Source organism: Macrobrachium rosenbergii, chromosome 59 (genome assembly GCF_040412425.1).
Source record: "Macrobrachium rosenbergii isolate ZJJX-2024 chromosome 59, ASM4041242v1, whole genome shotgun sequence".
Classification (NCBI taxonomy): domain Eukaryota; kingdom Metazoa; phylum Arthropoda; class Malacostraca; order Decapoda; family Palaemonidae; genus Macrobrachium; species Macrobrachium rosenbergii.
In genome coordinates, this window is record NC_089799.1 from 19,557,402 (window position 1) to 19,582,401 (window position 25,000).

The following is a 25,000-nucleotide window of genomic DNA, read 5'->3' on the forward strand; positions in this document are numbered from 1 at the left end:
TTCTGAGCAAATGGAAAGTTTAGGCAAAAAATAAGACTATTCAGCCACAAAATGGAGAGAATAATACATTTAATCCTAAATTGAACTGAGCTACCATCTGTAAATTTTGAATTCCTAACAAAAGAGGTAATTACCAATTACCCTTAACGGAACGCATTGTTTTTATTTGAATTAATTTCCAAGGAAAAAAAAAAGACATTAAAAGCCACTAATTCTTGGATTGGGATTCAGTACACACTTTTTTTTTTGAATATGATTATTAGCCGGCTGTTTTATGTCTGTGGTAGTGCGCCAACTGCACTTATATCAGAAACTAAGTTTAAGTTATCATATCACTTAAACATGACATGCATAAAAAATGACGTCTTGTTTTGCCGATTTCAGTTTCAGGGACTTATTTCTTTCATTCCTAAAGAGATAATATCGGTTGATAACCTGAATACACACTTATCAATTAGAGATGAGAACTTATTCACAGCTGCAGTTCAAAAATTGTTAGTATATAGAATACAGTTTCAGAAACTTATTAAAGGAGAATCAAAAGAATTTAAGTCAAATTATTAATAGCAATTATTGTTCCTTTGTCCTTCGATGGCAAAACTCATTTGCTGCTGAATCACATAATAAGTTGAGATAGGGAAAATTATGTATAAAAAGTTGAACTGATATCGATGGTTTTACACTCTAATCAACTCTACTTTTGATTTGCTCTGGCAAATGAGAAATGGCAATAACATGATGGAGAAGTAAAATGAAAAAAAAAGACAAGTCCATAAATTGCAGCTAAGTATTGGTTTGTGGTCAATAAATGAATACGGATAAAACATTAGAAAATATAAATGAGAATATCTGAACCATTTATAAATTTTCAGAAAAAAAATCATATAAAATTAAAATGAAAAAGAAAAAAAATCACGGCAAATCCCCAAAACCTCTGGAGCTCCTTCATGTCAGAGTATAAACCAAACAGCCGCCGCATCAAGCAGCGCGTGAATTATTTACACGAACGCAGAGCCATGCCTGTAAATTCCATTCGTAAATCTCCCCCCGGAATAAATAACGTATAAATAACGTGATCAAAGCCATAAGATAAATTGCCCTTCGCAATCGATACTGCTGTTCTGGAGACATCCCCGAAAAGAAAGTTGGCTCGTAACCCGAAAGAAAGCAAGGCGTCTTAGCTTAGCTAGAGAGAGAGAGAGAGAGAGAGAGAGAGAGAGAGAGAGAGAGAGAGAGAGAGAATGTGTATATGCAGAGAGAGAGACTGTGAGACAGAGTTCTGAACTTTTTGGTCTGCAAAAAAACCTTCATTGAATTAGTCATTGCGTCCATTGAGAGAGAGAGAGAGAGAGAGAGAGAGAGAGAGAGAGAGAGAGAGAGAGAGAGAGAGAGAGAGAATGTGTATATGTAGAGAGACTGTGAGACAGAGTTCTGCCTTTTTCTAAACCATAGAAAAACTCCATTGAATTAGTCAATGCGTCCGCTGGAGACAGTAAGAGAGAGAGAGAGAGAGAGAGAGAGAGAGAGAGAGAGAGAGAGAGAGAGAGAGAGAGAGGAAAGTTATGTCTTATCTAAGTATTTATCTCTGCGATTTAGAGCAAAAGTAAAGTGCGTGAGTTGCCTCAGGAGGTTTTGTGTACCCAGTTCGATTTACGCGAGTTAAGTACAGGGATGGAAACTTTCGGTGATTTCTCAGGATGCAGTAATAAAAAGATCACTACTACTACTACTACTACTACTACTACTACTACTACTACTACTACTACTAGTTTTTCTTGTTGAAGTTATTATGAATAATAATAATAATAATAATAATAATAATAACAATAATAATAATAATAATAATAATAATGACGATGATGATGATGAAGTTCGTGATGATAAAAGTAATAATAATGATAACGATATCTTTTTTATAAAGAATCTCCTACAACGCCTATTTCTACTGGTGGCATTTCTTATCGAAGCTATTAATAATAATAATAATAATAATAATAATAATAATAATAATAATAATAATAATAATAATAATAATAATAATAATCTCCCTTACATAACGAATCACTTTAGTCGTCTCTATTATCTTTATAGCTGCTGAGATAGCAGCTATAAAGAAAATCCGAAAGCTTTAACTGAACCCGGGCGATAAAGTTAAAATGAACTCGTCCCTTTAATTCCGGGTATTTTTTCAGAAGCTGGCGCAACTGCAGCGGTATACCTATCTTTAAGTAATGTCGATTACTATCTTTATGGTCATACCTTTAAATTTTCTACTATGAAAAAATCGTGAAAATTAAGTCAGTATAAAACTACATTCTTCGATTAAAAATGCCGTTATTCTAACGTCATGTATCACTCGGAAATATTTTGAGGTTAAATTATTCCAATGTCCTGCATCACTTGGAAATATTTTGAGGTTAAATAACAAAGTCCATTGCTTCATCAAGGAAAGATCTCAATTCATGTATCATTCTCTTAATTGCGTTCATTTATCAGTTTCGAATAGAAAAGCTAGTTAATCCCATTCTCGGCGAAATTGAGTGGCTGGGAGTGTTAAGAGAGGTCTAGAGAGGACCAGCAGATGAAGTAGTTATCAAGGGATGGGAGTGAACTCCAAAAAATAAGATATTACTGACTTCCTGATCTTCTCCGTAATCTTATTTCATGATCCGCAGTATTCAGGTAACTCTTATTCAATGATTGTGTACAATAAATGGTACGTCGACTTTAAGCTTTCTTAAAATATGGTTTTAGTATCTGAATGTTATCAGCATCATTGATTGCATCTATCGTAAAAAAAAAAAAAAATGTTATGCCTGAAGTGGTGTTTCTCTTATATACATGAATGGTAGTTATGTCTGACACCTTCGTCAACATATTCTACTTTGATAACTGCAGGGAACTACCACTGCCACTTTATATGAGACAGTGCTTCTTTATTGGGTGACGATAAAGAGAAAATACCATCTGGGTGAACTGATCACGCGTCTTCGAGGAACTGTGGAGAGTGGGAGCTGATTTGTTTCCTTTTCGGATATTAGACCAAATTTTAAAAGGAATAATTTAGGCAAACCTTCACGGATTCAGAAGGCAGGTTTGGGTCCTCAGTTCTACTGAGTAGTCTTCCAATGATACTTCCTGAGGTAGCCGATAGTCTCTGTTCAACAAACTGGGCCTGGTTTGGACAAGGGGACCTCTTCAGGTTCTTCCTGTATAAGCCATGGAGGGCAATGTTGTCCCGTTTCGGCCCGTGTGCCCTACACCTGGGCTCCTTAGATACTGAACGGTCCTCCAATATACCTCTTTAGACATTGCATTTGGTAATAAATGGTCTATTCTAGTCATTTTCTTAAGAGAGATCTTGAATGAAGGCATAGCTTGCTCTGTGTTTTAGCTTGTGTATATGTTTTTATGATGCGTCAAGCTTCATTTAGTCGAATAATTCCTAAGATTCTTGCATATGGTATATTTGATAATGAAAGGCTCTTTCCTTTATTTTCTTTATTTTCATATTTAGAAATTCGACTGACATAATATTTCAGAGTCTGTATCTCACTATGATATGTCCCTCAACTATGGAGCGAAAGCTTTGTCTAGCGTTCTAAAATTAGAAAGCGTTCTTAGTCCACTCCTCCTGAGAAATTTCTTTTCCGCACAGAAATATCGTGTTTCGTTAGTCTAATTGAGCCATATTTCCTCTCATTACCATAGAACAACGACCGAATTAATAATTAAATATCCTAAAATTCATCATAAATAATTCCTATGTTCATTAACTAACACAGGCCATTTAGATAATTATATAAAACAATAGCATATTCAGAAAATTCCCAGAAAATGTTGAGTTGATTTGTTCCCCCCTACGCTGACGATTAGAAAAACTGAAAACGATCGTTATACAGAAAAATGAACATATTTCAATATGAACAAGAATATCATCAACAGGAGCAACACACAAATGCATAAATGCGCATATGGCCAAAGAATGATTTTCCATTTCTGTCACCCCTCCAGCCCGGCCTCCTCAACATCTGAATATGAGCAGAAGGCCATTATAGCGATGCATTCACATGCTAAATTTCTCCAAAATCACCCTTGGGGTTTTTTTTGCTCCTTTTCTTTTTAAGCATTCCTACTTTGCTCTAAGAGGAGGGGGAGGACAAGAGTAAGTGGAGGGAGTTTGAAAGGGAATATTTGAGTGCAGAGAAAATTTCTAATGCTTTTTTTTTTTTTTTTTTTTTTTACTTTAGTTGGGCAGATCGACAACTGCTGATGCCGTTCTTGCTGCTTCTACTGGTGCTAATGCTGCTTTTGGTATTGCTGCTGTGACTACTGCAGATGCTATTCATTTTCGTATTATTACTTTATGTGAAGCCATGAAGACGTGAATCGAAGTGTAAAGTCAGTGATGATAATCTTCGTAGTGGTTACGAGGGTAAGAGGAAAAATCTCTTTGCTAATTTTTCCATTATCTGACACCACTTGTATTGCATCTATTTTTAACACTAATACTAAGAGTAATAAAAGTAATATTTTCATAATTATTATCGTCCCAGTACTCAAAATAAACAGGAAAATAGTAATAAAACATCGAAAGGAATCCGTGAACCACGATTCAGGAGTCCATCTACTAGTAACCTCCTATTGAAGTCTACGAGTTTATCCTTCCGTATTTCACTACCTTTTCTGTTGCACAGAGATTGCCTGATTAATTTCTGGTTACTGCAACTGGCTGCACAACATCAAGGTTACTGACGCCGAGTGTTGTTATAGATAATAATAATAATAATAATAATAATAATAATAATAATAATAATAATAATAATAATAATAATAATAATAATACCCGCATAGTAGCATGAGTCTTGAAACTGAAAAAAAAATCAGTTATGTATAGGGCACATATAAATTTCTGGAATCTGTTCGATTCCCCTTTTCAGTCGAACAGATCCCAGAAAGCTTTCTGTAGAGATTTACTTTTAAATAAATGTACCAATAATAATAATAATAATAATAATAATAATAATAATAATAATAATAATAATAATAATAATAATAATAATAATATCATGCAAAGACTGACTATACGTTTGAATTCTTGGTTTTCGTGCATTAGATGAGGCAAGTAGCATTTTATACACGCAACAGAGACTTACGAGCCTGTGGTGACTTCTAATAACAAAAATAATGTGGGTGGTAATGCTGAATGGCATGAAAATGGAGCCACTGATACAAATTATAACGACGAAGACATCAGGGCAATAATGAAATACTTGTGAGCTAACAATGACAGACATAATATTCAGAGTAAATAAACATTAGGAAAACATTAAAAGAAACAGTTTAATACCAAGGGTGTAAACTGTGTGACACGTAAGAGAGAATGGAGAGGGGCAAAGGAGGACTGAAATGATCTTTTCATTTGATATATGTTGTAAAAATGCATATGTATATACATACATACACACATGCATATATATATATATGTGTGTGTATAAATAAATATATCTATATATATGTGTGTATATATATATATATATATATGTGTGTGTATATATAAATATATATATATATATATATATATATATATATATATATATATATATATATATACATACACACGTATATACAGATATCAACTCAAAAGTGACCTCAGTGTAGTCAGTGACCTACCTTCAATAATAAAAGATTAACTTGGGCAGCTGAATATGGTAAAAAATACGAGAACAATATAAAACAGAACAAAGGCTACGAAGAAAATATAGTTATACAGATAGTTACATAAATCGACATAAAAGGATTCGACTAATCTAATCGATCAGGCATTGTCAGGTTCATATTCATAAGAGAACAAATAAAACAGATGATATTAATATCACATAATAATAAAGGCACATTAGGCAATAACACGAAAACATGGAGAGAGAGAGAGAGAGAGAGAGAGAGAGAGAGAGAGAGAGAGAGAGAGAGAGAGAGAGAGAGAGAGAGTGAGTCAAAGCACATTACACCATAAAATAAGGACACAGAAAGAGAGACAGAGAGTCGAGGCACATTAGACAATAAGATAAAGACATGGAGAGAGAGAGAGAGAGAGAGAGAGAGAGAGAGAGAGAGAGAGAGAGAGAGAGAGAGAGAGAGAGAGAGAGCACATTACACCATGAAATAAAGACAGAAAGAGAGACAGAGAGTCGAGGCTCATTAGACAATAAGATAAAGACATGGAGAGAGAGAGAGAGAGAGAGAGAGAGAGAGAGAGAGAGAGAGAGAGAGAGAGAGAGAGAGAGAGATTTTTGGATCAAGACTTATGAGACCCACTTACCTCCCTGGAGAGCCACGACAAGAAGCAGGAGGGTCCTCGGAGTGGGAGTGCATTATGAAGGCGCCGGATGGAAAAATGGAACCGCCTCAAGTCGCTTTCTTAAGCAGTTTTCCAGAGACTTTTTTTATTCTCCTCCTTTTTGGAGGGGGCGGAGGGGTTCTTGACGGCGACTACGTCGCTGAAGTCGCCACCGACGACTTACACACAGCGTTTCACAAAGAGTCGTTACAGTTAGGTTCTGGCCACCGCGACGGCCATCATCTTTTTTTTCCTCTCTCTTTATTTTCTTTCTCTTTACTTTCTTTCTCTCTTGCTTTCAAAAAGTCCGTCGGGAATTCTCTTATTTTTACACTTCGTTCATTCTGTGTATCTCATTTGTCTTTCGTTTCTTAGAGAGGTTTAGCTTTCATATTGTTGTTTATTTATCGTAGTTCACTATTTTTTTATTACGACACAGCACACTCACACAGTCATCATTAGTTATAGTTCATCATTTCAAACTATTTTCCTCGGTGGAGTCTTTATCAAAAAGTAACGTATTGCTTCAATCTATAAATATCTAGACAAAACATAGACACAATTAAGAAAAGTATAAAATTCAAGTCTAGTTATTTTTCAAAATATAAAAGGCATTCTCAAAAACGTCTGAATTCTTATGAATTCCCTCTGCGATAAAAATGTCTGAATTTTTATGAATTTCCTCTGCAGTATTTTTTCCCCGTCTATTACAATTCCTTCTTTATATTTCTAAATTACTGGTCACACTTCTTACTGATAACGTTTTTACAAAGGCGATTTATTGCCTACCCTTAATTTTTTCCCCTTGGTTTTCTCTCCTAAGGAAACCAGAATATATATTGTTCCCTTTTTTCCTCGAGGTCCATTTTTTTTCAAGAGTAGCAGAAAGGTGGTTTATTTTCGGAAAATTTCCTGTTGTAGTTTTTGTTTCACCCAAAGTAACCTAAATTTCTTTCCCCTTAACAAATGATCAGTTTTGGTCACGTTATATATTTTAAGAAATTCAGGATTTGTTCATTAGTCGAATGGATGAGAGAGAGAGAGAGAGAGAGAGAGAGAGAGAGAGAGAGAGAGAGAGAGAGAGAGAGAGAGAGAGAGAGAGAGAGAGAGAGCTCTGCCTGGTAGAATTAATTCAGGGTGTCTTGAGACTGTTAACAATAGCCTTCCAGCTTTTATTACTTTTTCTCCCACGATTCTTTTTCTTTTCTTCCCTATTCTTTCTTACGCCAAGAACCTGAGTTGTATACCAATGGAGCTTATTTCTTTATAAACCTTTTGGGAAAGCGGGGTTCTGATATTAACGCGAGAATAAAACAAAATCTCATAAGTATTTCCCTTAAATTATCTGGCTCTTCTTTTAATTCACCTTTTGCTCTTGCATAAATATTTAAAAAAATGGTTCTGGACTTCTACGAAATATCCCCGAATTCCAGGTAACTTACTGTTTCGCTGAATTAAAAAAATAGGACAGAAAAACACAAGAATTTATCACGATATGATTAAAAGATTACCGGAGGAAAAACAAAAAGGGAATGCTTCAAGTATTAAACCTTTGAGCTTCCACTGAAGATTTGCAAAGTCTCTGCGCAAAATTTCCCTAAGGACCCAGAGGAAATAGATAAAAAAAACCCAAGTTTAAAAAGGAAAGACTGAAAAATAGAGTAAAATATTCCCCCGAGAGGAAGATCTAAAGGTATCTTGAAGATTTCTCCGGAAAGGGCTTTTTTTAAAGACGTTGGCAAAGCCTCGACTTTTGGCGCACCCTTTGCGAATTAATTCCGGAATAGGATGATCTTATGCCATCCTCGTCGTCCGGGTTAAGCCAGGCAACTTTGGGACTAGAGCTCCCTCGTATTGTTTTTGTTTACCTTTCTTCTTCTTCTTGGCAGAACTAATGAAGAATTCTTAGAGTCAGTTCCGCATGGGGTGACAATTACTTCCTCGTTTCTTTGTGCGATGTTTTAACACCATTTGTTTGTTCGGTTTTACCAACTCTTTTGAAGTTTCCCTCAAGGTTTTTTCAATGTGAATTGTTTTCACAGTTTGCTCCTAATTAAAGTTTGCACATTCTTTGATTTCTCTTCTTGAAGAACTAGATATTCTCGTGTGCCTGATAATGTTTTAAATGAATAAAATATTTTTTTATTAATTAAGCAATCTACGTTTTCGTTCAGAAAAGTAAATATACTTTAACAACATAATTTTCTCTTCCTTGTTGATTTCTTTCCAGGGACATTCGTGAAGGAAGACCAACAGTTTAAGTTTGGTGTTTGACAGTTAAGCCAAAAGCAAATCGATTACTTCATTAATATTTCAAAATCACACAGCACTTTCTGAGAACTACAACACTGATAAATTCACTGAGTTGAAATATTCATACAAGTTTATAGGCTTCCTCTGTATAATTCATTGTGACTTATACGCTTTCAATTTGCACGTTTAACCATCTTTCATCCTATTGATTGCACTAGGTTTTTTGTTGGTTTGTTAAATTTAAGTATCTTAAGTAACACGAGTTTCTAACACTTATGTGACGTTCACTGACGCCAACCTTCGTCCGTAAAGTAAATTACTGAAAATAGCACCTGAACGAGTTCCTTTATTTTTAAACCTTTGCTGAGTTCACTTTTTCTTCGCGAAGTCAGCTCATTCAAATGGTCCTAGAGGTTCATGAAATATAAGAGTTATCCATCACAGACCAACATGGGGAAAGTTAGGGTATGTATTAAGTTTTACCTTTAGCAGTTTTCTGGTCCTTATAATAAAGAATCACTCACAATATGATCACAAAAGACTCTCTGCCTTTTTACTGCTGTTTGCATCCTGAAAAAGAAGAAATGATAGTTCAGATTTAGTGATAACGAATAGTTGCTGTAGAATATATAGATTGTAATAATAATAATAATAATAAAATAATAATAATAATAATAATAATAATAATAATAATAATAATAATAATAATAATAATAATAATAATAATAATAATAGCTGCGGTGAGAAAAGGAGAAATTAGTATTTTTAAGGTGGTCGTTTGGATAAAAAACAGATCTGCACTTTTCTCTGAAACCCAAAGTATAAAAAAAGTGACGTGCGGCTTTATATAAAAAAAAAACCTGCAAAAGATAAAGGGCAAAGAAAATGAATATAAACAGACTTAAGCCATTCCAGTTTAAATACTAACTACATATAGGGTTCAGCCCCCAATCCCCTCATTTGCTTTTACATCTCGAACCCCTCATATAAATTCCAATTAGTAATCCTTCTCCTTGTATAAACAAATGAGAAATCAAGTCTCCGTTACTTACCTGTCACCTCTTTTAAACCTCTCTTAACCCTACTGACCTCCTTTTTTAGATTCATTAACGTTTATTAAAATTAATTAGGAGCCATACAGATTATAGTACATAAGAGAGAGAGAGCACCTTCATAGGTGTCAAAAGATGTAGGATTCGTGTGGGTCACTAACTGAAAACTTTCGCTCGATTTGGTTCCGAGGGTTTTTTTTTTTTTTAAGTATGAGGGATCAACTTCGGTAAGATGAGCCAGTGATTCCAGGAAAAGATGTAATTTAATGAATCTTACCAGTTTTTCCAGAAAGTAGAGAGAGTCTGAAGTGACGAGTGACGCTACGTAGGAGGAGTTTATGGAGGTAACGATAGTGTAGTTTTCAGGCGCTAGATGCCGAAAGTGTTTAAGGATGCATCCATACCAGAGTAAAACTTGTCGTAATACATGTCGAAAACTTATCGTACACGTGAGTGGAAAACGAATCATTGGCGATGCCTGGATGGTGTATCAAGTTGTCGCATTTAACCTGGCTCTGATTTAATAAGAAAAGTCACGTTTTTTTGCAAAGTGGAGGCTTCCTGAGGTTAACGAGCATTGGTAAAAAAGAAAAAAATATTCCTGTACTGTTTAACATGGATTTGTCAGTTAAGGTGTTAAGATACTTAGTTCCATTAAGTATAACCATTTGTTGCCCAAAAGCCCGTTAGTAAGTAAACAATGAACTATATAGACTTCCTGTTGCCCACAATGTTGGATGTGAGTCAAGAGAATCAAATCTTTAATGTGATGTTGGTACCGAGGGTATTAAGCTGCCAGTGGTTTCAGTGCTGAGCAATTATTCCCAAAGACTCAGGCAATGTTTCCAGATGCATAAATCAAAAAAGGGGAATGAGAACATCGCTATGTGAGGATAACGTTGTTGAAAAAAACACACAGTAAGGGCGGGTTTGGAGTAGCTCAGCATTCTAGAATTTATAGTATTTGAAGGTTAGTATTTCATGCAGCCCGAATGCCAGACAGAGAGAGCATTTCGTAAGTGCAAAGGGTCACACTCAACAGATAAAGGTGAAAAGGGGTACTTTGAAGCTGACAGACCCTACGGTTTTGGTAATGGAAAAGAGCAATGATAAGGTTTGTAGCCAATAGGCAGATAAGAACAGTATTTGAGAAAAATACTGCTTATATAGTTAAGCATCAAAATAGTGCTTAAAATAAAACTATAAATGGAGAGATATAAAAGGAGATGAAACATAAAACAAGTAGAATAAACAAAGAAACAGATCAGAGAATTGAACAAAGGCAAAAAAAAAAAAAAAATCGGGAATTAGATGAAAAGGTAATAAGACCTACAAACTTGACAATGCATATCCGAAGAAAAAAAATATAAATTAAACAGATAAATCAACAACCCGGAAAACAAAAGGAACGAACAAATATAAAGGAGAGAAAAAAGGGAGAGAGTGAAAGGCCCATTTACGGCGTTTGTGAAGGGGCTAGAAAGACAATGGCCCTTTAGCACTAAACATCGACAGAAAAAGGGTCCTTTTCATAACACCGGAGAAAAGCGTTGAGCAACGACACAATGCAATGGGACATTTATCGACGAGGATCGTGAGGCCTAACGCTCATATCCTTCTTCTTTCTAAAAAGGGGGATACAACCCGTCCACCGACGTCCTCTTTCTAAAAGGGGGATACAACCCATCCACCGGTGCCCTCTTTCTAAAAAGGGGGATACAGCCCATTCACCGGAGCCCTCTTTCTAAAAAGGGGATAGCCCATCCACCGTCGTCTTCTTTTCCAAAAGGGGGATACGACCCATCAGCGGCCTTCTTCTTTCCAGAAGGAGGATACAACTGTCTTTTTCTTTCTTAAAAATGGTGGGATACAACCCATCCACTCCCTTCTTTCCAAAAGGGAGACACAACCCATCCATCGTCGTCTTCTTTCAGAAAAGGTGAGATACAGCCCATCCACCGTCGTCTCCTTTCTAAAAAGGGGGATACAACCCATCCACCATCGTCTTTTCTAAAAAGGGGAGATACAACCCATCCACCGTCGTCTTCTTTCTAAAAAGGGCAATACCACCCATCCACCTTCTTCTTTCTAAAAGGGGATACAACCCATCCACCTCTTCATTTTAAAAGGAGGATACACCCCACCCACCGTCTGTCTCACGATGACATTTCATTATAATCTCCTGTCAAATAAAAATCCTTGTTTGGTTTAACCAGATTCACGGCTCTGAAACGTAGCCCCATCAGGGCTGGAATCGTGGGACCATTCACGGTCGGGCAATAGGGGCTTAGCAAAGGATCTTTGGTCGGTCCTAATCCATCTGGAACCGGGAACGCCTTTCAATGAAGCCAATCCTGGCGGGATTATGGCGGGAAGGAGCGTAAACTTCAGCTTTTGACTGTGAATGGGTGACACTGAGACCATTTATATTTCAGAGCGGCCGGAAAATCTCGTCCCATTCTGTGAAATAACACAACTTGCAGAAGATCATTAAGGTTGGTATTATTAAAAGGGGCGGGTTGTTGTAAAGGAGAATTTAGTCTTTTATTGCGGACGCTCCCTTTCATGAAGAAATACCCAAGCAATACAATGGTTTTGTTTTGTAAAGAACACACATATATAAGTGTACATTATACACATATATATATATATATATATATATATATATATATATATATATATATATATATATATATATATATATATATATATATATATATATATAACGTAATCATTTTGACTCTGAAATGCATTACTTTCTTGCACCTAAATGTACTGTTTGTACTGAAATTATACAAAAATTTATTTAGAGGCTTTCATTCTTATCCTATTATTGTCTACCATAATGGCAAATTACGTTCTTACTGCAGTCAGTTGTCTAACTGCATATTTTCATATTTTTCCACAGGAAGTTTGATCATAATCTATGTGCTTTTGCAGTTTAATGATAATTCAATATATAGAACATATTTGTTTTCCTGAGTGGTGCCCTCGTTGGACAAACACCTAGTGTATGAACAAATTGCAAACCTTCTTAGTAATGGCGCTATAGAGAATTATATTCGTTTTATGGAATCGTTTTTGATATTTTATTTTTATTACCGTTGAACGAAATCTGCATTTCAAATTTCTTTTTATTCAGCATGTTTGTGCCAAAAAACACTCCCTTCTGAAGATTTAACAGCAAAAAATTACTGGAAATTATAAACATTATCAGACATTTCTTATCTACGTCCAAATGTTGGTTATTATAGGAGGCCTGTACATTAAATACGGGCGTTTAATCCATCTACAGGTCTATTTGTTAAAAGGTCTATAGCAGGCCTATTGACAAATATTTTAAAAAATGCTTGTTTTTAGAGGAGCCTCGTTCATTAAATACAAACATTTGATTCTTCCGTAGGCCTATTTGTTAATAGCAGGCCTATGAACAATAGCCGAAAACGGCTTGTTGTTATAGGAGGCTTGTTCATTAAATACAAGCGTTTTATCTTCCTATAGACCTATTTGTTGTAGGTCCCTAGCAGGCCCATTAACAACATTTAAAAAATGCTTGTTGCCAAAGGAGGATTTTAAATCAAACACAACGTTTAGATCTTTCTATAGGCCTACAGCAGACCTTTCACGACATCTAGAAGATGTTTGTTGGTATAGGAGGCTCGCTAATTAATACAAGGGTCAGACCTTCCTAAAGGCCGATTTGGTAATCACTCCTCTCTGACAAACGTCATTTACAAAGTCGCTTCTTCCTTGCAAATCCAACCCACCCACCTGCCTCTCGGTATCAGTCTTGTTTTAATCTTGTTTGGCGAAGTTTACAAACTGCTCCCAAACGCTGTTTGAGAACTGTTTGAGAACTGCTTGCAAACAGTTCGCCAAGTTTAATGTCCAGGCCAGATCTCAGTTTCCTCGAAGACCTACGAGCGTTTCTGAGATATTTCTTCTTCTATTACTGTTACAGCTGTTGCAGGTGGTACTACTCCTGCTGCAACAATACAGTAGCAACAACAGCTACAACATCAACAAAAACAACAAGTACATAATAACGAACAAAAAAGAAAACCTATATACGTGTATGAGAGAGAGAGAGAGAGAGAGAGAGAGAGAGAGAGAGAGAGAGAGAGAGAGAGAGAGAGAGAGAGAGAGAGAGAGGATGTTTTAAAACTGGTGGAAAAAGAAATGCACAATTAGCTTAATAAGTATAAGGAGAGTAAGATATTCATACGTATGAAAACTAACTATAAATAATCTATTTTCATGTATAGTTCCCTAACTAATTAATTCCCCTTAATTTACAGAGACCAGTGTAATTTAATACAAGAGGATCTTAGGAACATTTATGTGTGAACATGCACTAATGAAATTCATTAATCAAAGTAAATCAAAGTAAAACTGGCGGAAAAGAAATGCAAATTAGCTATATGATGTTTGTCATCTATTTTTATGTATAGTTCCAACTAATTAATTCCCCTTAATTTACAGAGACCAATGTAATTTAATACAAGAGGATCATAGAACATCTATGTGTGAACATGCACTAAAATTCATAATTAATCAAAGTAAATATGCAAATACTATATGATGTTCGGTTCCACTTAATGAGAGAGAGAGAGAGAGAGAGAGAGAGGAGAGAGAGAGAGAGAGAGAGAGAGAGAGAGAGAGAGAGAGAGAGAGTTAAATATTATATTAGCAAAAACCAAACGAAATGTGCTCTATAAACAACAATATTTTCTAATTTAGCTCAGTGGCTTCAGCCATCCCGTTATGTAATAACAATAACTGGGAAAAAAATATTAATCAGCGGTGCCCCGTTGACAGGTGCGTAATTGTTCTATAGTTTTATATAAAAACGAATTTCATGGGTCGTCTATTTTATTGCATATTTGCATCTAATGCGCGAATAATCAATGTGCAATGCTCTCTCATTCAAAATTTAATCACATTGTTCTGCATTACGAAAATATAATATTCGGCCACCACATCACCCTCTCTGCCAGTTGGTCGAGGAATTTTTATTTTTGCTAGATTTTTCTTTTATTTAAATTTTAACAAAAACTTTTTTCTTACATTCTGTAAACGAGCTTATCTATATTTCTAAACTGTTTTTATATCTCTGAATATTTTTGACAGATTAGTACTTTTTCATTTAAATTTTGATAAATACTGTTTTTTTAAATTGCGTAAAAGTCGCTTATGTATATTTCTAAATTTTGTTTTACCATTATATAATGAACTGTATCTCCTTCAGTTTTATATGATTAGTCTTTCATTGCCAATTTTTATATAAAAAAAATTTCAATATAAGCTGATGTTTTTAGAGACTAGCTTACATGGTCTAGCCGAATAATTTCCATATGAACACCGTATCAGCAGGATAGTATCATATAATTCCTTTATTGTAATTCGACCACAGTGATCAAATTTTGACATTGTTAAACGTGATATTTTTATCTGTTTGATTTTACAGTATGAGGATTTTGATACAGCAATAATGTTTAAATATCAAATTTGTTTTTATTATGCTTTTTATCTAATATTTCGGAAATGGTTTTCACATTTGATTCAAAAGTTAAGAGGGTGGATGTTCCAACAATTGTTAAATAGCAGAAAAGCATTATTAATAAAAGCAATATTCTGATCTGGTTTGATTTTACAGTAGGAGAAATTCAATAAAACAATAAATAAATATTAAATATTTTTTTCGCTTTTTGACTAAGAAATATTAAATGGATTTCACATTTTCTTCTAAAGTTAGATGGTGGATGTTGCAAGAATTGTTATTCTAGTTTAAAAAAAAAAAGGATTTTGGAGAAAAACAAGGATATGTGGCATTTTATCCTAAGAGGAGAATGGACGTTTTCTAATGTTTTTTTTGTTTTTAAAGCTTACGTTCTCTGTTTACATGAGGTTGTTTTTGTATATATTTTTGTACATGTTTTATACATATTTTTGCATAGATGCAAAACTATGTATAAACTCAGTTATAAGTGTACGTGCTGGGAGAATTCAATATAAGGTCAGAGATCAACTTCTGAGATATTGTTCAGAGGCAGCATATATATATATATATATATATATATATATATATATATATATATATATATATATATATATATATATATATATATATATATATATAAGTGCATACACACACACACACACACACACACACACACATATATATATATATACATATATATATATATATATATATATATATATATATATATATATAAAACTTCAAGAAGTTAAAAATATTGTAAACTCAAAAAAGTACGTAGGTGATGATTCTGATAAACAAAAACAATGTCGGGATAATTTGGCAAAAATGGAAAATAGTGCTAATGATAGAATGATAATTGCATCGAAAAAATCGAGCCTAATTAGAAAAACCTTTCAACTTCTATTTTTACGCAGAGAGAGAGAGAGAGAGAGAGAGAGAGAGAGAGAGAGAGAGAGAGAGAGAGAGTTACTCTACGTGCTGGTATGAAAAACATCTTTGATTAACCCATTTTTTCTCGGTAATTCCTGAAAATTACGCTGCTATTATTTTGTCCGTATTTCTCTTGACAAATTCCAGACTCGGGATTAGGATGAATGTGTCCTGTAATTTCGTCGGGGCAATTTTAAGATGAATTTTGAAGCAGGAGAGATATAAATTCTGCGCTGAAATAATTGCTTACGCAACCTACTGCTACGACAAAAAGACGGCTTTTCGTATCTCTTCTAAGGCTTATCCTGTTGAGGTTGATTTGAATTGGCGAGCCTGGCTCGGTTCTCTTGCCTTCACACACAATCACATGCACACACAAACACGTTTGTACCGTCCAGAAAATAGCGTAACACTGTAACATTATCTTCATTACCCTATTGAGGTTGATAGGTTCCCTTAACTTCGCACACAATCACACACACAAACACACACACAAACACGTTTGTACCGTCCAGAAAATAGCACAACGCTGTAGCACTAATGTCATGCATTTTTCATTGACTTTGTCCACTTTTTCCTGCAAAGGCTTCAAAGTTTTTCAGATAATGTATTCCGACTAAATATTAAATCATAACTGATTTGATTCTGACCCAATTTCCTCTCAAGGCTCTCCCACTATATTCCGACAGGTTATGAATATTAAATATTACCCGAGTTATTGTTGCAAGTCAAGTGATCCCTAATTCAGAAGCAAATGTAATGGAAAATATCTTTCAGTCATTATATTTTATAAATGATTCTTGAGGTAGGGAAATATACAAATCCAGATTTGAATACGAAGGCATTTACTTATGCATTTGTAAGTAAATCTATACTTTTTGTCCATTACTAAAACTTTTTAACCGGTTACTGATTTCACTGAAATGGTGTTGTAAATATTCATTTATGAAATATATAACTGATGTACAAACAGCGTTGACTGACTGGCAAAGAGGATTAACATTAATTTAAAAAAAGATTAAAAATAACAACTAAAAATAAATAATAATGATAAATAGTAACGCAAGCGAACATGATAATGAATAGTTAAAAATAACCATTTTCTTTTATTTTTTAAATCTTGAGCAGCACAGCACAGCACAGCACACACGCAGCAAATAATAGATTCTTGCTTATTTCAGCGGAAAGAAAATTCCCCCAAAATGTATTGCAAAGAGCTGTGCAGTTGAAAGATGCAATAAATTTTTCAGGAGTAATTTAGGAGAGACTGCATTAAATCAGCATTAAAAAAGAACCCCAGTAAAAATGCGAACATGTTACGCCTTGTATTGCAGTCTGATCTCCGCATAAATTACGTTTGCAAGCTCGCATATAAACACACCAATACTTGTGCGCACGCGCTCACGCATATAAAGAAACAGACATTGACACTCTATCTCTCTCTCTCTCTCTCTCACACACACACACACACACATATATATTATATATATATCCACACACACACACATATATATATATATATATGTTTATATATGTATGAATTGTATAAATGTATGTATGTATGTACATGTATGTGTATATGTATATATGTATATATATATATATATATATATATACATAATAGATAGATAGACAGATAGATAGATAGATATTAAAACAAAAAATTTACATTTTCCATATCCTTACATATGAAATTACATTTCATCAACACTTAGTATTCAGCAACATAGACAAGCACATGCACAAACACACAAACAAAAACAAACACACACACACCCTAACGTCATTTACCAAATTGCGTGACCCGCTCGAGACACGGCCACAGAGTTATTCGTAAAAAAAAAAGCTGCGTATCGTTAACAAAAGAGGTAAAAAATAATACCGTATCCTTAAATACAATCTTGAGTGAGTAAAGGAGCTTCCCAAGTGGCTCGTTCTCCTTCCTATTGCCGAACTAATTACGAGATTCAACGCTGCAACCTTCCGCAACTTCCCAAGTTCCTCGCAGCAGGAGCAGCATCGCGTTTGAGGCTGAAGGGGCCCCGAGTGAAGTCTGGCCTTTTATGCATTTCGTCAAGAGGCAAAGCTACTTAACACATTCATCTCCCTCGTTAGCGTTTCAGCCTCTCTTCTCTTCTCTCTTTCTCTTTTTCAAACTCTCTCTCTCTCTCTCTATCTATCTGTCTATGCATCTTGCTTACCTCATGTCTTTAATTTATATTCCTTTCATTATAGTATTATAGTTATTCCTGGGATATATATATATATATATATATATATATATATATATATATATATATATATATATATATATACATACACATATATATATGTGTGTATGTGTGTGTATATATACAGTATATATATATATATATGTATATATATATATATATATATATATATATATATATATATATATATATATATATATATATATATATATATATATATACCGTAAGTATCTGCCTGTATGTATTCTTCTTGTGTTTCTACATGCATTTATATAATTACTTCTCAACAATGAACTGTCTCTCCTAAAGGGGAATGACTTTGACAAAAACAACACAATATTCATTACCATATTCATACTTGATCCTGCTTACTAAATTACGCAGGTGGTTTATCGACAGGAAGTCATAAATACATCCGCACAGTTTCTAGATCCTCCTCTTCTTCCTCTGTCATTTAAGAATATATAGTCAATTTAACAGCCTGTTGTCGCCACTTCTTCCCACATGACCAAACCATCTTCAAATACTCTGGTCCATCATTTCACCAGCGTTATCATTTTTACCACTTCCACTTATCTCCTAATTTCTCTGTCCATGAGTTACTCTTAAGTCACATATACAATAAAAACACTAAACTCAACAGCTTTGACAAGTTTCCCGAGTTTTTGTTAATTTTTCTCCCTTTCTTTCAAAATCCATATTTCACTTCAATAAGGGCAAGTGGGCACAACAATGCCTTCGTACATTCCAATCTCAGCACCCATAACCAATTCAAATCACTAATCAATCTTTGGCACACGCCCCGCTGACATTCTTGCTTCACCTGTTCTGAGATTCAGCTCTTTCACATCTAACCACCATTCATTTTATGTCTTTTAGAATATTTAAACGCATCAAACACTTTCGTTCTTCCCTCATCCATATTAGCCCCACTGTTCCTTTTTACTGTCACCGATCTTCTCTTTTACCACTTTCTGCAGATTCTTTACACTATCCCTAATCAAACACTGTGTTGAGCAAAGGTCGAAACTTCCAGAATCTTTTCATGCTTCATTTTCGTATCCAACAATTTTGCACCCACATATACTGTCTTATCTGACGTTTTGTGTCCTTACATCCACAAAGCTATTAAACTGTCACGGAATATAACGATGTGTCTCAGATCCCTTTCACAACAAACCTACGCCTAATCACCCTAAAACATAATTCACTTCCATCATGAAAGTCTTAGCCTTTTCTTGGTTTATGTAAACCACATGAAGGTTTTTCCCTTTACTCACAAACTTCTCACAAATATATGTAATATCTCTACAGGTATCTTAAATGCACAACTGACTGTGAAAGGCTCTTAACTGTATACAAAAAAAGGAAAGGGGAGAGGGAGGAGTGACTTACGAGGATTTACACGATTTAAAACTCGATTACCAGTGGTTCCAGGAGAGAGAGAGAGAGAGAGAGAGAGAGAGAGAGAGAGAGAGAGAGAGAGAGAGTCTTAAGATTGAAGGGTTTACTGCAATCAACTGCTGAGGAGGTCATATGACATCGCTGTTCTCCAGGTAGATGATTCGTGGTCTTTGTTTCTATTGGGTTAGTTGCAAGGAAGTCACCATTATATCCTCTTTCCACTGATTTGCTGATATGTTGACACTTTTGGCTTTGCTAATCAGTGTTGCTTCTATAATTTTTATTTTCGTGCGGGCAGCAGCTTTTCAACAAAGATTTATCATAAGTGGTCCAGTATCTTAAGTCACAAGTGCTATGGCAGTTTCTTTTGCATATTTAACTGAAGTAATGCCCACCAGAGTGTGTCTCTCGCCCTCCCTCACAACCACAGAGCCTCCGGAGTCTCCACTGCAGGCGTCTTGACTTCCGTCAGCAGTGCCTGTGCAGAGCATGTTACTGGCTCCTGTGTTCCAATAGGCTTTATGGAAGAGAGTGGCCTATTTGTCCAATGTAGATTTTTTGCACACTGTAACGGATAATATCAATGCATGTTGACAAATCCTTTTTATTTTGTCTTTGGCGCTGAGGGTAGCTCTGATGGTTTTAGGATGCGAAGATATAAGGATATTCTCTTTAGAGGAGGCTGCTGTAGATGGTATCCTTCCGGCTCCTTCAATTATTATGCGATGAGGTTGTTAGTTCCATGTACCGTTCAATTCCGGTTACCAACAACCACAGGCGTATACTCTCATGCACACAATTAACTGCTTAGGTCAACAGATATGACTTAATTTTTCCGCCTTGCTGTGCATGGTATTTTTGCATGTACGCTTGTATGCAAAGACTTTAAGTTGTATATTTTAACAAAATGATCTCCGCATAAACAAATAAATAAAGAAATAAACATATACAGTATATATACTGTATGTATGTATGTATGTATGTATGTATGTATGTATATGTATGTATATATATATATATATATATATATATATATATATATATATATATATATATATATATATATATATATATATATATATATATATATATCTTGAAGTACACCCCTGTTGCGTGACAATGAAACCTAGTCTGGATCGAAGAGAGAGCAAGCGTATTGGAAAATGTGTTGGGTGTCCGCAACACTCATAAACATTGTCAACACTTTCCCTTCGAAAAAGGTGAGCGGTTAACCATTACAAAATTTTATTTGTACTGCCACTGCGGTTTCCATTCCAGGGAAAAGGTTAATGAAAGGTTCCAGATTGTGGGAGATACTGGAAAAAAGAAACCTTTCCAGTCGTTAGAGTTAGTTAACAGAGAAACTGGATTATTGTAATTAAAACTGTAGAGGTAGTTTTGTTGAATATCAAACTGAAGGAGCAAGTTTTGGTTTTCTGTAAAAGAAAACTATTGTGCCGGCTTTGTCTGTCTGTCTGCACTTTACCCTGTCCGCACTTTTTCTGTCCCACCTCAGATCTTAAAAACTGATGAGGCTAGAGGGCTGCAAATTGCGATGTTGGTCATCCACCCTCAAATCATCAAGCATACCAAATTGCAGCCCTCTAGCATCAGTAGTTTTTATTTTATTCAATGTTAAAGTTAGCCATAATCGTGCTTCTGGCAACGATATGGGATAGGCCACCACCGGGCCATGGTTAAAGTTTCATGGGTCGCGGCTCATACAGCATTATACCGAGACAACCGAAAGACAGATCTGTTTTCAATGGCCTTGATTATACGCTGCAGCCTGCACAGAAAACTCGATTGCGCCGAAGAAACTCCGGCGCATTTTTTACTTGTTTATTTACGTGTCACGTTTATTATTTTAATGTGATCGACATGATGAAAAATCGAAAAAAAAACTGAAAATAATATTATGAAATTCGACAGTCTGCAAGCGAAAAAATATCGACGAAAGAAATAAATAGAAAATAGAGGAAATAATAACACAATAATGATAACAGCAAATAGAATGAATGAAAAAATGCACTTGATTATTTCGAAATTAACCAACGAAATTCAACATAAAATGACAAACAATAGAACATAAAGATATGAAAGTCATCTTCCATGACATTTAAATGTAAAGTGGCTCGCAGGAATGTTTAATAAATAGTAAAAGCAGATATTTTCAGCAACCACTTAAAGTTTTCAAAACGAAATAATAAGCAACAAGCTCTGGACATCATGGCTGTATAAATGCCACTTGTTCAAAAGGAAAAAAAGAAAAAAAAACTTTCATTATTGCCAAATGAATGAGGCATCAACAGAGAGGTCATTTTACATTTATTACTGAATATCTGTGGCATTATAAGGAGAAATTTAGCGTATTACTTAAAAGATGCATGCTTGGGGAGTAATGCGTGTTATGCTTGTATCAGGAATGCATTATTCCATTTAACTTGTATGTGTGAGTGCGCTGTACCTCGAGATAATACCGAGTTTAGCTTGCTATCCATTTGGTAATGCACAGGGGAATATTCTTTAGAATAATAAAATACTGTTATAAATGGAAATGGGTATATTAATATCATATCGGATCATCGTGGTTGGAGAGAGAGAGAGAGAGAGAGAGAGAGAGAGAGAGAGAGAGAGAGAGAGAGAGAGAGAGAGAGAGAGAGAGAGAGAGAGTTGATATAGTGTGAGGGGGGAATTACAATTTTTGCTTTCAACATCTATTTTTATTTTTTTTATATTAAATAAGATGTATAACATGATGTATTGCGTACTACACATATTTTGTTATAACGCGCTGAGCATCACAGTGTGTCATATACTGTATATCACTAGGTGGGCTCAGGGGACAAATCTCATTATTCCTAAATAATAAAAAGGAGACACTACTAAAAATAACACAGTTTATCATATATATATATATATATATATATATATATATATATATATATATATATATATATATATATATATATATATATATATACATATATATATATGTACATGTATATATACACATATATATATATATATATATATATATATATATATATATATATATATATATATATATATATATATATATATATTATATATATATATATATATATATCTATATATATATATCTTATAGTAATATATATATATATATATATATATATATATATATATATATGTATACTGTACTGTGCTGTTTTCAGGATTGTGTTATTTATTATTCTGGACTAATTTCACTTGTCCACAGACCCTGCCTGGCGATATAAACATACCTACATGCCTACCTACAAACACACATACAAACATACAACTACGTCACTATGACAAATCCACTCGGCAGCAGACGCCAAAACCGAATTCAACGAGGAAAACTAGAACAAAGAAACTCTCTCGTAGGGGAAGTGGCTTTCGCCTCCCAGAAGTTGTAATAAATAGAATAAGTAAAACAAATGGAAGCAGGAAGCCGAGCAATCTAATGCCATTTCCTCCGAGGAAGCTTCTCGTCCGAGAGAGCCTCCTCCGTAACCGGTAAGGGAATATATAGAAAGGGGAAAAATGATATTTACCAAGAACTGTCATCTAAACAAGGATTGCGTAAGGAGCTCGTCAGTGACTCTTGACCTTCTTATGGGAAAAGAACATCATCTGAAAGCTGTGCAATGTGCGTTTCTTTTATTTAGTTCGTGGAATATATATATATATATATATATATATATATATATATATATATATATATATATATATATATATATATATATATATATATACATATATACATATATATACATATATATATATATATATATATATATATATATATATATATATATATATATATATATATATATATATATATATATATATATATATATATATATATATATATATATATATATATATATATATATTGCAGGTAAGGGGGAATAAGAATGACAAGAATATACCAGCTTCATCGTTCATCTTCAGTAAAGAAAATATATTTTGTGTATACTTCGTATTTCGTATTAAGTCTTTCTATTAGCGTTACTCACATTGTTAATTGTTAGCGCTTTAAAAATATTGAGAAGAACCACTTTAGTTACGCCTGTGTTTTTAGGAATAAATTATGGACAATGGGTGTATATATATATATATATATATATATATATATATATATATATATATATATATATATATATATATATATATATATATATATATATATATATATATATATATATATATATATATATATATATATATATATATATATATAGAAATATATATATATCAGGAAAGTAAGAAAGTAAAAGAATATAAGAGTTCCATCCTTCATCTCTAGCACAGAAAATATATTTTAAGTTTATCACAAAATTTACATTAGATCTTGCTGTTCACCTTCATTCACATTTTTAACTGTCAGCATTTTAATGATACTGAAAACAGATATTTCACTTTCGCTTTTATTTCCAGGAATAAGCACGGTTATCAATTCATCCTGCAAATAAACAAAGCATATTATATATATATATATATATATATATATATATATATATATATATATATATATATATATATATATATATATATATATATATATATATATATATATATATATATATATATATATATATATATATATATATATATATATATATATATATATATATATATATATATATATAGAATCTAAAGGTCACTTTACCATTTACATAAGGAATAGTGATAACTACAATGCCCTCCTGACTTCACAATTTCTTCACTCTTTTAGATGCGCTTGTCAATGCGGAGCCTCAGATCCGAATGAAGAACCAAATGATGAAATTCTGATGTCCTTAGCAGGATTCGAAACCGCATATACCGAATGCGGGTTCGAATCCTGCCACGGGTGTCAGAATTTCTTCATTTGGTTCACTTGGATCTTAAGGCTTTGTGGTGACAGGCGTATCCAAAAAGTGTGACGAAATCGATAAAAAAATGTCATTAAAGTGATTAAAATTACATAAAGCAAATAGCATTATTTATCAACATATTACAATTTCCTTTATACAGAGAAATATTGACAATGATGATAGAATTACAGAAAAATTACAGAAAAATTATCAGTTATTTTTAATATATATATATATATATATATATATATATATATATATATATATATATATATATATATATATATATATCTTTTCTAACATATACTGTGACATATTCATTCACAAATATTAAGCTACAAATGTCGTTTAATATCCAATTCACTCTACATCGGAATAACATGTGTCGGGGGGGATCATAATTTATAAGCGCTTATATAAACATT

General features: G+C 33.8%; 1 protein-coding gene across 1 annotated transcript in view; it reads right to left on the reverse strand.

Annotated features, from left to right (window-relative positions):
• LOC136837459 (zwei Ig domain protein zig-8-like) overlaps positions 1-25,000 on the reverse strand; it is a 467,588-nt gene that overhangs the window by 403,785 nt on the left and 38,803 nt on the right. Inside the window, exons 2-3 of the mRNA XM_067102240.1 lie at positions 9,115-9,160; positions 6,320-6,878 (exon numbers count right to left, since the gene is read on the reverse strand). The gene's annotated coding sequence lies outside the window, so the exon portion shown is untranslated. The remainder of the gene's footprint in view (positions 1-6,319; positions 6,879-9,114; positions 9,161-25,000) is intronic.